Below are 15,462 nucleotides of genomic sequence, written 5' to 3' on the forward strand. Positions count from 1 at the left end.
ATGTAACCATCCATCTTTCACTTGTGTACCAGTTCATGTGTGAAATCAATCATTCCAACCACTATCAGCTGTTCTGTAAAACTGAGGCTGTATGTAAGCAACGTGTCCAGCTTCCCACCTTTGTGGGATCTGGGCATTTTTCCTTTCACTAAAACACAGTGCTGTATCACTTTATGGGAGCAGCATGAACATGTTCTGCCACCAGTTTCTGGCTTTCCTGTGATTCTTCCTCTGATCCTGGATATGTGCCAAATTTGACATTCTTTTTAATTTTTATTGTTTTGGGATAAAGCCTATTAGCAACATTGTGATAGTTTCAGGTGAACAGCAGAGGGACTCAGCTGTACATATACATGTATCCATTCTTGCCCAAACTCTCCATGCATCTGGGTTGCCACATAACATTCAGCAAAGTTCCATGTGTTATATAGTAGGTCCTTGTTGGTTATCCATTTAAATATAGCAGTGTGTACATGTCCACCTCAAAAACCCTAACTATCCCTTCTCCCCATCCTTCCTCCTGGCAACCATAAGTTCATTCTCTAAGTCTGTGAGTCTCTCTCTGTTTTATAAGTTCACTTGTATCATTTCTTTTTAGACTTCACATACAAGGGGTGTCATATGATATTTCTCCTTCTCGGTCTTATTTTGATCAGTATGATAATCCTTAGGTCCATCCATGTTGTTGCAAATGGTATTAAGAAGATATGGTACATATATAAAATGCAATATCACTCAATCATTAAAAAAAATGAAGTAATGCCATTGATGTTATTTTCTAATATGATGAAACTTAATAAAACTACTGATGCAGTGTTTGGGTAAGAAGCACTTTCAGGATGATTAAAAATGTACAATAAAAAATCATACTAAGCATTAGGAAAGAGCTGATTTCATAAATGCCTTGAGGCCTAATGACCCTTAGCATTCTGTTAGTACAGGTTATTTACATAAAGAAAGCCCCAGCATGTCAAATTTCAGTATAATTAAGTTTAATAAAAACCAGTTTCCAGATGGGCTGACTATGGTTCTAGGTGAGATAGAATAGATGCATTTCTCCTTATTCCTCCCACCAAGTATAACTAAAATTCTTCCCAAACATGATTTATAAAATAAAGAAAAGACTCTGAAAGAAAGGGAAAAGAAGGTAGACTGATTAGGGATGTTGGGAATTGTGGAACAACACAGCCATGAGTTGCCTGGGTTTTCTTTTTGCCTCCTCTATATCCTAAAATGGGTGCCGAAGAATCCAGCAGACCAGAAATGTCAATGGCCGTAGACCATAAAGGCCCCATGAAAAGCCTGTTTTCTCTAGCCAAAGGAGAGGGAGAGGGTCAGTCTAGAAAGACAAAACCCAACCACCTCAGGAAAACAACAACAACAACAACAACAAACCCTCCTGTCAGTAGAGGGCTTCCCTAGTGGTTCAGATGGTAAAGAATCTGCTTGCAATGTGGGAGACCCAGGTTCAATCCCCAGGTTGGGGAGATCTAGAAGAGGGCATGGAAAATATTCTTGCTTGGAGAATTCCATGGACAAAGGAGCCTAGCAGGCTACAGTCATGGAGTTGCAGAGAGTTGGACATGACTAAGTGACTTAGCGTGCATGCACACATTCCTGTCAGCAGAGGCCTGGTGGGAAGGCAGGGCTTCTGGACTACCCCACCCACCTGGCAATAACCAGGTGATGCACCCCTTCTACCAGTGCACTGTCAGTGGAGGCCTGCTAAAATAGAAGACTTAAATAAAATTCAGAGATTCATAACATATTCAAATATACAGATAATGTTCAGGATACAATAAAAACCACCTGTCAAACCAAGAGCCAGGGAGATTTTGACTTGTGAGAAAAGACACCTGACAGATGCCAACACTGAAATGACATGGATACTGAAATTTTCCAAGAAGGATTTTAAGCCACCATCATAAAAGTACTTCCAAATAAGCACAACTTGAAAAAAAAATTCCTGGTAAAGAAATATAAAACAAAAATGAAAAAAGGACAAAATGGAAAATTTAGAACTGTAAAATACAATAACCGAAATTTTAGGGTTTCTCTGGTGGCCCCATGGTTAAGAACCTGCCTGATAATGTAAGGGACACAGGTTCAATCCATGGTCTAGGAAGTTCCCACATGCCATGAGACAACAGTCCAGGAGTCACGACTACTGAGCCCATGCTCTGGAGCCCAGGACATGCAACTACTGAGCCTGCATGCTGCAACTACTGAAGCCAGTGCACGCTATAGCCTATGTTCTACACCAGGAGAAGCCACCGCAATCAGAAGTCTGCACACTGAAACTAGAGGAGCTCCCACTCACCATAACTAGAGAAAGCCCTCAAACAGCAACAAAGACCCAACAGACCCAAAGATAAATACATAAAAATTAAAAAAAATTTAAAAGCTCACTGGATGGTCCCAGTTGTAGAATAGAGATGACAGATAAAGAATAAGAGAATCTGAAAACATAACTATAGAAACTATCCAATCTGAACAAAAGAGAGTCAATAGAGTGAGAAGAGGTGAACAGAGCATCAGAAACCTGTGGTATTACAATAAGTTATCTACTGTTCATTTTTTAAAGTTTCTAAAAAGAGAGGGAAAAAGAGATTGAGGCTGAAAAAGCATTTGATAAATATGGCTAAAAATTTCCCATATTTGGCAAAAGACATTAAACTACAGAATCAAGAGACTGGGTGAACCCCCAACAAAACCCCAAAGAAATCTACACCAAAATACACATAATCAAATTTCAGGAAAGTAAAGACAAAAACATCTTGAAAACAACTAGAGAGAAATGATGCATAATTTGTGGAAACAATGATATGAATGTCAGTGGATTTCATATCTGAAACCATGGCAGCCAGAAGGAAGCGGCACATTGTTAAAGAGCTGAAAGAACATAATTGTCAACTCAGACTTCTATATTTAATGATATCCTTCAGAAATAAGGTGAAATAAAGACACTCTCAGATGAAGGAAACTAGATTTTGTTGCCAACAGAACTGTGAAAGGAAGTTCTTCCAGCAGAAAGGAAATGATAAAAGAAGGAACTTGAAACATCAGAATGAAGAAAGAAGAGGATAAAATACAAGTAAATTTAATAGACTATTCTTTTGAGTTTAAAAAATTATGTTTGATAGTTGAGGCAAGAATTATAACACTGTATAACATGGTTCTCAATATACAGAGAAAATATTACAAGAGAATTATAAAGGGCACAGGATAATGGAACATAAATGGACATAAAATTTCTACACTTCACTTGAGGTAGTAAAATGTTGAGAACAGCAGGTTATGATTAGTTACATAGGTGTAATCTAAATAAGCCACTTTTGCACAGCAAAGCAAACCATAAACAAAACAAAAACACATCCAACAGAATTGGAGAAAATATTTGTAAATGATGTGACTGACAAGGGATTAATTTCCAAAATATACAGACAGCCCATATAGCTCAATATCAAAAAATCAAACAACCCAATCAAAAAAATTAGCAGATCTAAATAGACATTTCTCCAAAGAAGATATATAATGGCCAACAGGCACATGAAAAAATGCTCAACATCACTATTAGCAAAATGCAAATCAAAACTACAATGAGGTATCATCTCACTATGGTCAAAATGGCCATCATCAAAAAGTACAAATAATAAAATCTGAAGAGGATATGGAAAAAAGGGAACTCTCTTATCTTGTTGGTGGGAATGTAATTGGTACAGCCACTATGAATAATAGTATGGAGGTTCCTTAAAAAAACTAAAAATAGAGTTATCATATAATCCTGTAATCCCACTCCTGGGCACATAATATATCCAGAGAAAACTATAATTTAAAAAGATCCAGTGTTCAATACAGCATTATTTACAATAGCCAAGACATGGAAGCAACCTAAAAGTCCATTGACAGATGAATGGCTAAAGAAGATGTGGTGTATACACACACACACACACACACACACACACACACACACACACACACTGGAATATTACTCAGCCATAAAAAGGATGAAATAATACCATTTGCAATAACATGGATGAACCTAGAGATTTTCATACTAAGTGAAATAAGCCTAAGAAAGACAAATATCAAGTGATATCCCTTATATGTGGAATCTAAAAAAAAAAAAATAACATACAAATAGACCCACAGACATAGAAAACAAACTTATGGTTACCAAAGGGGAAAGAGAAGGGGTAGGGGAGGGATAAATCAGGAAGTTGATTTATACACAGTACTATATATAAAATAATCAACAAGGACCTACTATATAGCACAGGGAATTAAATATTTTATAATAACCATTCTAAAGGAGATCAGTCCTGGGATTTCTTTGGAGGGAATGATGCTAAAGCTGAAACTCCAGTACTTTGGCCACCTCATGCGAAGAGTTGACTCATTGGAAAAGACTCTGATGCTGGGAGGGATTGGGGGCAGGAGGAGAAGGGGACGACAGAGGATAAGATGGCTGGATGGCATCATCGACTCGATGGACATGAGTCTGAGTGAACTCTGGGAGTTGATGATGGACAGGGAGGCCTGGCGTGCTGCAATTCATGGGGTCGCAAAGAGTCAGACACAACTGAGTGACTGATCTGATCTGGTAAAGAAAAAGAATCTGGAAAATATAAGCCCTATACTATCAATAATTACATTAAATATAAATGGTCAAACCCCACAAATATGGTATACAAAAAGACCAACAGAATGATTTTAAAAACATGATCCATCTATATGCTCATATAAAATATATATATATATATATAATTCATTTCAAATATGATATAGTAGATTGAAAGTAAAAGGATGAAAAATATAACCATACAAATATTAATTAAAAGAAATGAGTAGCTTTATTAATATTAGATAAAATAGACTTTAGTAAAATGTTCAACCCACCAAGAAGATGATAGCAACCCCAAATGTGTATGTGTATAGCAAACAACAGAACTTAAAATTCCTTGAAGCAAAAACTGAAATAGAAAGGAGAAATAGACATATCCAAATTTATAGTTAGAAACTTCAATACCTCTTTCTGAGCAATTGATAGAATTACTGCACAGAAAATCAACAATGATAGAAAAGGACAAAGCAATACTATCAATCAAACGTTTGAATTGACATTTATACACCATTCCACCTAATAACAGTAGAAACATTGTTCTTCTTAAACATATATCAAATTATATATGAAATTCTTTTTTTTTTTTTTCCCGATGCTGTATTTTTATTTTATTTTATTTTTTTAAACTTTACATAATTGTATTAGTTTAAACATATATGAAACATTCTGTACACAAACCATATCCTGGTTCATAAAACAAACCTGAACAAATTGAAAGGAACTGAAATAACAATACAGAGTGTGTTCTCTAATCCTGATGCAATCAAACTAGAAATCTATAGCAGAAATATAGGGGGAAATTCTCCAGACGTTTGGAAATTAAGGAATATATTTCTAAATAGTCCATGGGAAGTTAACAAAAATATATTAAATGGAAATGCAACACACCAAAATTTGTGACACATGCCAAAGCAGTACTGATAGGGAAATTTACAGTATTAGATGCTTATATTAGATAAAAGGAAAGGTCTCAAACCAATCATCAGAGCACCCACCTCAAGAAACTTACAAGTTTAACACATTGACTAAATTTAACACCCTTTCATGATAAAAATTCTCAGTAAACTACAGATAGAGAACTTCCTCAACTTAATTTTTTTTTTTTAAATCTACATAAACCTACATCTAACCTCATTACTTATAGGCAAAAATTGAATATTTTCCCCTTAAGATTGGGAAGAACACAAAGGGATCTGCACTTAACATGCATATTCAACATAATGCTAGACGTTCTAGCCAATTAAATAAGGCAAGAAAAAGAAAAACCATATTTTTGGAAAGGAATAAAACTGCCCCTATTTGTGATTATATGATTATGTACATAGAAAATTCCAAGGAATGAACAAAACAAACTCCTGGAACTAATGAATTCAGCAAATTTGCAGGTTACAAACTCAATATTAAAAATCAATTATATATACTAGAAATGAACATTTTTAGAGCAAATTTTAATACTCATTTATAATCATTCAAATTAAATACTTAGGTATAAATCTAACCAAAGAACTAAAGGACTTGTATGCTAAAAACTACAAAACACCAAGAAAAGAAATCAAACAAGATCTAAATCAATAGAGATATATAACTATGTTTGTGGATTGGAAGATTCAAGTAAAGATGTCGTTTTTCCTGAAATTGATTTATAGGTTTAATAATATTCCTATCAAATTCTATCAATGACTTTTACACATATAGAGAAGCTTATTCTAAAATTTACATGGAAAGGCAAAGAAATCAGAATAGCTAAAACCTTTTTGGAAAAGAATAAAGTAGGAATAGGGCTTCCCAGGTGGTGCTAACAATAAAGAACCCACCTGTCAATGCAGGTAGATGTAAGAGACATGGGTTCAGTCCCTGTGTCGGGAAGATCCCCTGGAGGAGGTCACAGCAACCCACTCCAGCATCCTTGTCTGGAGAGTCCCATGGACAGAGGAGCCTGGCAGGCTCCAGTCCATAGGGTTGCAGAGTCAGACACAACTGAAGTGACTTAGCAAGCTAGCAAAGTAGGAATAATCACTCTATTCAATACTAAGCTATATTTAACTATATTAATCACATGTAATGCTGGTGAGGGCCAGATAGTTCAGTGAGGGAAAAAAAGCCCATACACAGACATATATATGTGTATGGCCAACTAAATTTTGACAAAAGTGCAAAAGCAATTCATTGAAGGACAGACAGTCTTTTCAACAAATGGTGCAAAAGCACTTAGACATCCGTAGGCAAAACAAAATAACAAAAAAACCTTGACTTGAACATCATACTTTATACAAAAATTAACTCAAAATAAATCAGAATTAAATGTTGATATAGATAAGCTTATCCTAAAATTTATGAGGAATGGCAAAATAAAAAATATATAAAACTCACACAAGAAAACAGGAGGAAATCCTCAGGGCCCCAGGGCTAGGCAGAGTTCTTAGACATTATGTCAAATGTACAATACACAAAAGAAAAAATGATAAATTGGATCTCATCAAAATTTTTTAACTTCTGCTCTTGCAAAAGATCTGGTTAAGAAGATTAAAAAAAAAAGATACAGTCTGAGAGAAAATATTTGCAACCACATATCTGACAAAGGCCTTTTATCTAGAATATACAAATGACTCTCAAAATTCAAGAGTGAAAAACAATCCAGTTAGTAAATGGGCAAAACATCTGAATCAACATTTTTCCAAAGAGAATACATGGATGGCAAATAAGCACATGAAAAGATGTTCAGCATCGCTAGCCACTAGGAAAACAGAAATTAAAACCACCCTGACATACCACTTCATACTTATTAGAACAGCTAAAATGCAACATAGTGACAAGACAAATACCAAATGCTGATGAGGCTGCAACAAATTTCCCTCTCAAAGATTGCTGATGGGAATGTAAAATGGTACAACCACCCTGAAAAACAGTTTGGTAGTTTCATATTCTTTTTGGTAGTGTCTTATAAAACTAAACATACATATACCACACAATCCAGCAATTGCACTTCTGGGCATTCATCACAGAGAAATGAAATTTTACATCCACATAAAAACCTATACACAAATATTCATAGCAGCTTTATCTGTAATAGTCCCAAACTGGAAACAATCCAAATGTCCTTCAAATGGGTTAATGGTTAAACAAATTGTGGTACATTCATATTATGGAACACTACTCACCAATGAAAAGGAATGAATCAATGGTTCAGCAGTAAAAAATTCAGCTGCACTCAATACTAGAAAAATAAATGACCCAATCAAAAAAATGGCTCAAAGAACTAAACAGACATTTCTCCAAAGAAGACATACAGATAGCTAACAAACACATTAAAAGATGCTCAACATCATTTATTATCAGAGATGGAAATCAAAACCACAATGAAGTACCATCTCATTCTGGTCAGAATGGCTGCCATCAAAAAGCCTACAGACAATAAATTCTGGAGAGGGTGTGGAGGAAAGGGAACCCTCTTACACTGTTGGTGGGAATGCAAACTGGTACAGCTACTATGGAGAACAGTGTGGAGATTCCTTTAAAAACTGGAAATAGAACTGCCATATGACACAGCAATCCCACTGCTTGGCATACACACTGAGGAAACTAGACTTGAAAGAGACACGTGTACCCCAGTGTTCATCCCAACACTGTTTACAATAGCTAGGACATGGAAGTAACCTAGATGTCCATTGGCAGACGAATGGATAAGAAAGCTGTGGTACATATACACAATGGAATATCACTCAGCTATAAAAAAGAACACATTTGAGTGAGTTCTAATGAGGTGGATGAAACTGGAGCCTATTACACAGAGTAAAGTAAGTCAGAAGGAAAAACACCAATACAGTATATTAATGCATATATATGGAATTTAGAAAGATGATAATGATGAACCTATATGCAAGACAGCAAGAGAGACACACATGTAAAGAATAGACTTTTGGACTCTGTGGGAGAAGGTGAGGGTGGGATGATTTGAGAGAATAGCATTGAAACATGTATACTACCATCTGTGAAACAAATGACCAGTGCAAGTTTGATGCATGAAGCAGGGCACTCAAAGCCAGTGTTCTAGGACAACCCAGAGGGATGGGGTGTGGAGGGAAGTGGAAGGGGGTTCAGGATGGTGTGACACACATGTACAGCCATGGCTGATTCATGTTGATGTATGGCAAAACCCACCACAATATTGTAATTAGCCTCAAATTAAAATAGATAAATTAATTTTTTTTAAATCAAATAGTTCCCTAAAAAAAAAAAAAAAATTGGCTGCAGTGTAGGAGCAACAGGAGACACAGGTTCAATCCCTGGGTGGGGAAGATTCCCCTGGAGGAGGGCATGGCAACCCACTCCAGCATTCTTGCCTGGAGAATCCCATGGACAGAGGAGCCTGGCAGGCTACAGTCCATAGGGTCACAAGAATCAGACATGACTGAAGTGACTTAGCACATTGATGACATGCAAAAACCTGGATAGATCTCTAGAGAATTATGCTCAATGAAAACAGACAATCTCAAAAGGTTATATATTATGTGATTATAATATAATGTATATTATATTATACATTACATAATTATGTATATTTATACAATGTATATTATATATTATATAATTATATACAATATATAATTATAATTGTATAATATATTTATATATTATATAATATATACAATAATTATATTATATATTAATATATAATAATATTATATGTTACTATATTTATATATTATATATATAATTATAATCATTTAATATTATATGTTTATATAATGAATATTATATATATTTATATAATGAGTATTATATATCATGAATATATGTGATTATATATATTATAATCATATAATATTATATATTATAACATTCTTGAAATAATACATTTGCAGAGATGGGGAACAGATTAGTGTTTGCCAGGGAAAGTAAGGTGAGGTATGTGACTATAAATGGGTAGCATAAGAGAGTTTCTTTTTGCTGATGGAACCATTCTGTATCTTGATTGTGATAGTATTTACACATATGTGATAAAATTGGACAAATCTATACACATAAATACACACAAAATGAGTGAATGTAAAAACTGTTGAAAACTGACTAAGGCCTGTAGATTGTACCAATGTCAATCTCCTAGTGTTGATATTGATCTACATCTAAGATGTGTAAGACATTACCTTTGGGAAAAGCTGGGTGAAGGGTACACTCTATCTCTCTGTACTATTTTTGCAACTTTCCATGAATCTATACTTATTTCAAAATAAAAAGCTTTCCGCAATCACTCTTTATGCAATGAGTTTAGCTCTCCATTGGGGTCATTTTAAAGATCTGAGAACATCCTGGCAGTAACTCAGGGTGGCTGTCTGTCTATAACCAACCAAGTGCTAAATGTTGCCTGATCAGAGCCCATGTCTCGACAGACATTTATAGAAATGCTATCAGTCCAACCTCCAGACCCATAAGTACTCTTTAAATCCTTTTATTAAAAACCTTATTTAAAGATTTTAAAAAAAAATCTGCCTGAAAAGCTGCTTTTCATAAGTTCAGATTTTTTATAACATCGCCCAGCATTACAAGGTGGGAGGAGAGAGAGACGTGTGTGTGTGTGCTCAGTTGTGTCTGACTCTGCAACTCCGTAGCCCACCAGGCTCCTCTGCCCATGGGATTCTCCAGGAAAGAATACTAGAGTGGGTTGCCATTTCCTACTCCAGGGGATCTTCCTGACTCAGGGATCGAACCCACATTTCCTGCATCTCCTGCATTGGCAGGCGGATTCTTTACTACTGCGCTACCTAGGAAACCCATAGAGAAGAGATAGGTGCCCTCAAAGATATATTACTGCTTCTGGGGTCTTTGAAGAACAGTTCTGAAGTCCTGCTGAGCCAGACAGGGCACAGGCAGCAACCCCACCAGGCCCTTTCTTTACACTGGAAATGGATTCCCATCTTCTGGGTTTGGTCTCAATTTCTAAACGTTACTGCACCAGAACAGGGTGGCTCAAATACCTTACAGTTCTGACTTCACCTCCAAGTAGATCCTATAAAAACTCTCAGTTAATTTCCTACCATTTTTCATTACTTTTTGGATGTGTTTAAAACAAACATTTCCATGAATTCTTAGTGTGATGTTCCCCCAAATTCTTAAATCCTTTAGATATAGGATTAAGAATTTAACTCCAGACCCCACTCTTCTTAATACTATAGGGACTGATTTATTTAGAGCGATGAAGTATTCAAGTTTTTGTGCACAGTTTAAAACTGAACTCTCAGGTTATCAGCCAGTTACAGTTGCCAAGAATATAGCTTTGCCCTTTTTCCCAACTGCTAGATGTTTAATCATGTAGAGTTAAATTTTAAGGTACTATATTTCTTGATCAAAATGATTTCTTCTTGCTCAGCATCTGGGGAGAATGTTTGCTACTGCCTGAACCACCTGAAATGCTGTAGACCCTTCTGGTCACTCCTAAGTCAAAACTATTTAAAGACCTATGATAAGAAAGAATAGATAATTTAAAAAACTATCTTAGTGAAATTAATTTCCAGAATCACAGAGACTTCTATATATTGTTTTGTGATGCATCTACAAATGGTTCTTTTAATATGTGGCACTGAAGTGTTGTCATTCCCTAATACTCAAATTAATTCACAAATTCACTTGCACTGTTAAAAAACAGACTGTTCACTTAAAGATAGAAAGTCATACTCCCATGAATTGGGTGTATTTTATCTCCTTTGCTACAGTTCCCTTGAGTATTTAAGTGACCAGCCAGGCCCTAAATACAGCTGGTTGACCTACTAACAGCCTCACTGCCATTAAAGGGAAATTTTCATTCCAGGCTGCAATTGCTTGCAGTTGGCTTGGCTGAGGCTCCCTCGGTGGAACAACTCAGGAAAACACTCCTAGCATTTTAATCATACTTTTTTCAACCTTCGAAGCTGGGATGGGGAGGAGGAAGAAATAATTTCCTGCTGGCTTTCAAGGTTGACAACAGAAGATTCGGCCAAATGAATTTGCCTCTCTCTGGCCTTCTTGGCCCATTTCACGTTAGGTAGGCCTGGGTATCCCCAGTGGCTCTGCCAACCTGCATGGGCACCTCCCTCCCTTCCTTGAATTGCACTAGTTCTCTTCGCCCTTCTTTCCTTCCAGTTTTTCTTGGTTTCGCCTGTCCCTGCCTACACACTTGTGCCAGTTAGTTGCCCCATGTTCCCCACCAGAAGCCACTTCACAGATGCTAAAGACGTCAGTGCCGGGACTTGGCACTTGGGCTGAGGGAGCTGAGGTTTCCGGGTATTCAACCCATCCTGTTATCACGGGGGAATTATTTTCCAGCCTATTGTAATAGCCTTCCTCCCAGACCTGCAGAACAAATGGGCCGAGGATAGGCCTTCAGCCTCCTTTTCAAGGGCAAAAGGTTCTTGAGCGGGGTGGGGGGGGGTCATCTTCCGATATCCTATTCTGGAACCGTAGCCTGTGGGTGATGTTACCATCTAAGCTTATCTGTTAACCTGGGTTAAGCTTTCTTCACCTTCCTGTTTTCACCTCAAATCGGTGAGATGCAGTGCCAAGGAAAAGGGAAATGACTGACAATGTTTGTGACAATACAGCCATTAAGTTGTCTTTTTTTTTTTTTTTTTTAAGGGAGCTGCCTAGGGATAATGTTAAAATAATACTTGAAATACCAGCTATGTCAAAGTGCAAGCATTCTCTCTCTGTGATTGTGAAGCAAAATGGAATAGGAAACATTGAGTTTGCTAATATAAAGCAACCCCCCCTTAAACAGCCTAGAAAAGTACTTTAAGAAGTATACATGCTATAAATCGTTTCCAAACTTTTAATCTGAAAAATTAAGTGGCAGTGGCAGGGGGCACCAGTCTATCTGCATTAGTCAATAATTCAGTCCTACTTAATACAACTCTCCCTTCAGGTGAAAACAGAGACTTTTTTTTTTAAACAAACAAACAAAAAGCCATGAACAAACAAAACTCTTGCCTGGGGAGTAAAGGGAGAAACTAGGGGAGAAGCCACCAGCCCATGTCCAAAGCTGAGCCACACCCCTACCCCTCACTACTCCCAGTGGGAGAAGAGGACTCACTTCTCTACTCCAGAATTCAGAGTAAAACCTCATTCCATGTGATTCATTAGCCAAACCCCAGAGTCAGCCAGTGCAGAAATGAAATGGTCATTATGAGAATAAAATAATTTTGTCTTTTATTTCTTTGATTTTCTTTTATTTATTTTAATTTTATATTTTATTTCCACTTTTATCATACCCACTACCGGCTAAAAATTACCCAAATTTTTTTAGCTCACTTCAGAACAAAAGGAATGTACTCCAAACCAGCATTAATAAAACTTGGGAAGAGGTGAGTTTGCCTCGTTGACTTGGGATTTTCCTTTCCTTTGAGCTGCTCTGAGGCACAATTTTAATTAGCATACATAATTGCTTTTGTGAGTCAAGTCATCCCCAACTTAAATAAAGGAACAGGAGTCAGTATTTTATACTATCTATTTGACTGCCCAGTTGCAGATATTTGCCATCTACCAAGTAGGGGTGGCAGGGGCTAGGAAGTACCCAGAGCTTGGACCTGTCATTTAGGCAGCCCTTTAGCCCCTACAAGGCTATAAGTCAATGGAGTGGGGGGTGCTAGGGCTGCCCCCAACATCAGCTTCAGGATTCACATGTTAGAATAGCTAGTCAGAGTACAGAGTCTTTGGGTCAGCCCAAGTCTAGCCCATCACTTCTGGTTCTATCTCCCTTCTGAGACATCAAGGCACCACCCTTTCCTAGAACTATCTACAGTCTAGTGGGGATAAAATGGTGCCATGACCAAGTGTAGGTTCACTCCCAAAGGACATTCTCCTCTCCTGGGCCCACAGGCTTGCCAGAGATTGCCATACTTAGGAGCAGGAGATGGATTTTTCCTGAGCTCAAAATAATTTATCTTCCCCTTTGACTGTGGAGAAATAAAAACAAATCTAAAAGGCATTTAATAATGCTGGGAGTTTTGTTGTTCTTTGGGAGGGCCATGTGTGTTTATTTTTAGCCAACCATCTCCTTTTTTGCAAAATGGTCCCCTTGGCAATCCCCAGCTTGGGGGATGGGGTGGGGAGTGGAATGGACAAAAAGGCAACAAAGTTTAACTTTTTTATTGTTTGCAGAACCTGAAATATATATTGTTTTCCCTTCTTGCATCCTTGTTATTGATAATCCTTTATTAGAGGAAGGGAGAGCATCTATTTTATTGCTTCTAAAATCTGTATATTTAACATACGCCAGTTCTAGGCTGTTTGAAAGGAAGTCCTATTTTTAAAACATTATCTTGATGTTAGTGTTTTTGGCTTGCTGTTCTCATAAACTCTCTAAGGCAGTAATGAGTCCTTTTTGGTAATGTCTGGTCTCAGTCATGGGCAAAGTGACCCTCAAATCCCTGAGACATTTTTCCTTGATGTTCACCTGAGCTGTATGTATGTCAGGACTGCTTCAACCTAGTTTGCAGGAGGCTGCTCATAACTTTTCCCAATCCACAATCTTTACAGAAGAACTCAGTCTCCAGCCCCAACCTGCTCCCCATACTTTACAAATGCTTTTGTAATGCTCTATTTCAGCCTTTCAGTTAAGCTGGTTTCTTTGTTTCCAGCCTGCTGGTTACCAAGACCAAACCATCTTAATCACGCAATATTAATCCGTCCACGCCAGCCCTCTATGCATTTGGATTTCAGGCCAGATTTGGGGCTTCTTGCTATCAGGGCCCAGAGATCTCTCTGTGTCCTCACAACACTCCTGTGCCTTCCGGGTCTCCTTCTAATGCTGCTGCCTGAAGGTTAACATTTTAGCAGAAAGGGTTTCCATTCCACGAGTAAAAAATAAGTCTACAGACTTCCCAGGATTTCCCAGGTGGCACTAGTGGTAAAGAACCCGCTTGCCAAAGCAGGAGACATAAGAGACGTGGATTTGATCCATGGGTCAGGAAGATCCCTGGAGGAAGGCACTGCGACCCACTTCAGTATTCTTGCCTAGAGAATCCCATGGACAGAGAAGCCTGGCAGGATACAGTCCATGTAGTCCCAAAGAGTCAGGCACGACTGAAGCAACTTAGCACATGGACTTCCCAGGTAGTCCAGTGGTTAGGACTCTGCACTTCCACTGAGGGGGGCACAGGTTTGATCCCTGGTCAGGGAACTAAGATTCCCCCATGGCACGTGGCAAAAAAGGTCTACCTCAGTGGTTATCTTTGGAATGTGACTCTACAGCCCAGCCCCCTGCTGCATGCATTCCAGGGGAGGGGAATCTGCTCGCTCTGGTGATCACTGAAGTCAAACAGGGTGGTCGTCGTCCACAGCCTCTTAACCCCAAAATTTCAAAACATTCACTATCAGCTGCTTCTCTGACATCTTTTCAGCACCCAGCATGACGGCCTCTCATGTGCAGAAGGCCAGATGCCGCTGGCTTGGCACCTGTGGGCTGGAGCAGAGCTGAAGGCTTCCTGTTCCCATGAAGACATCACTGAGCTTGGTAACTTTTCTCCAACTGAAACTGCTTCCTGTTCAGTTCTCCAATAGTTCTCCACTTCTCTGTGCTTTTGAACTTGAGCCAGCACTTTTTCTTAGTTCCTACTGTTTTTTTTTTTTTAATATTGCACCTGAGCAGAAACTTTTGGGGGGAGGGGGGCATACCATGGTGGTGTGTGGGCTCTTAATTTCCCGATCAGGAATCAAACTCATGCCCCTAGCATTGGTAGCATGCAGTCTTAACCACTGGACCCCAGGGAAGTCCTTAGTTCTTTCAGTAGAGCAATTTCCTTGGATTCCACTATGAAGCGAGAGGATGAGGGGCCAGAAGACCCATGGAGACAGAAGTTCATTTATTACCC

At 38.0% G+C, this 15,462-nt stretch overlaps 1 protein-coding gene across 3 annotated transcripts in view; it reads right to left on the minus strand.

The window, feature by feature from the left end:
• CHST7 (carbohydrate sulfotransferase 7) overlaps positions 1-15,462 on the minus strand; it is an 80,052-nt gene that overhangs the window by 54,293 nt on the left and 10,297 nt on the right. The gene's annotated exons all lie outside the window — the stretch shown is intronic.

Source organism: Bos mutus, unplaced genomic scaffold (genome assembly GCF_027580195.1).
Source record: "Bos mutus isolate GX-2022 unplaced genomic scaffold, NWIPB_WYAK_1.1 CTG205, whole genome shotgun sequence".
Classification (NCBI taxonomy): Eukaryota; Metazoa; Chordata; class Mammalia; order Artiodactyla; family Bovidae; genus Bos; species Bos mutus.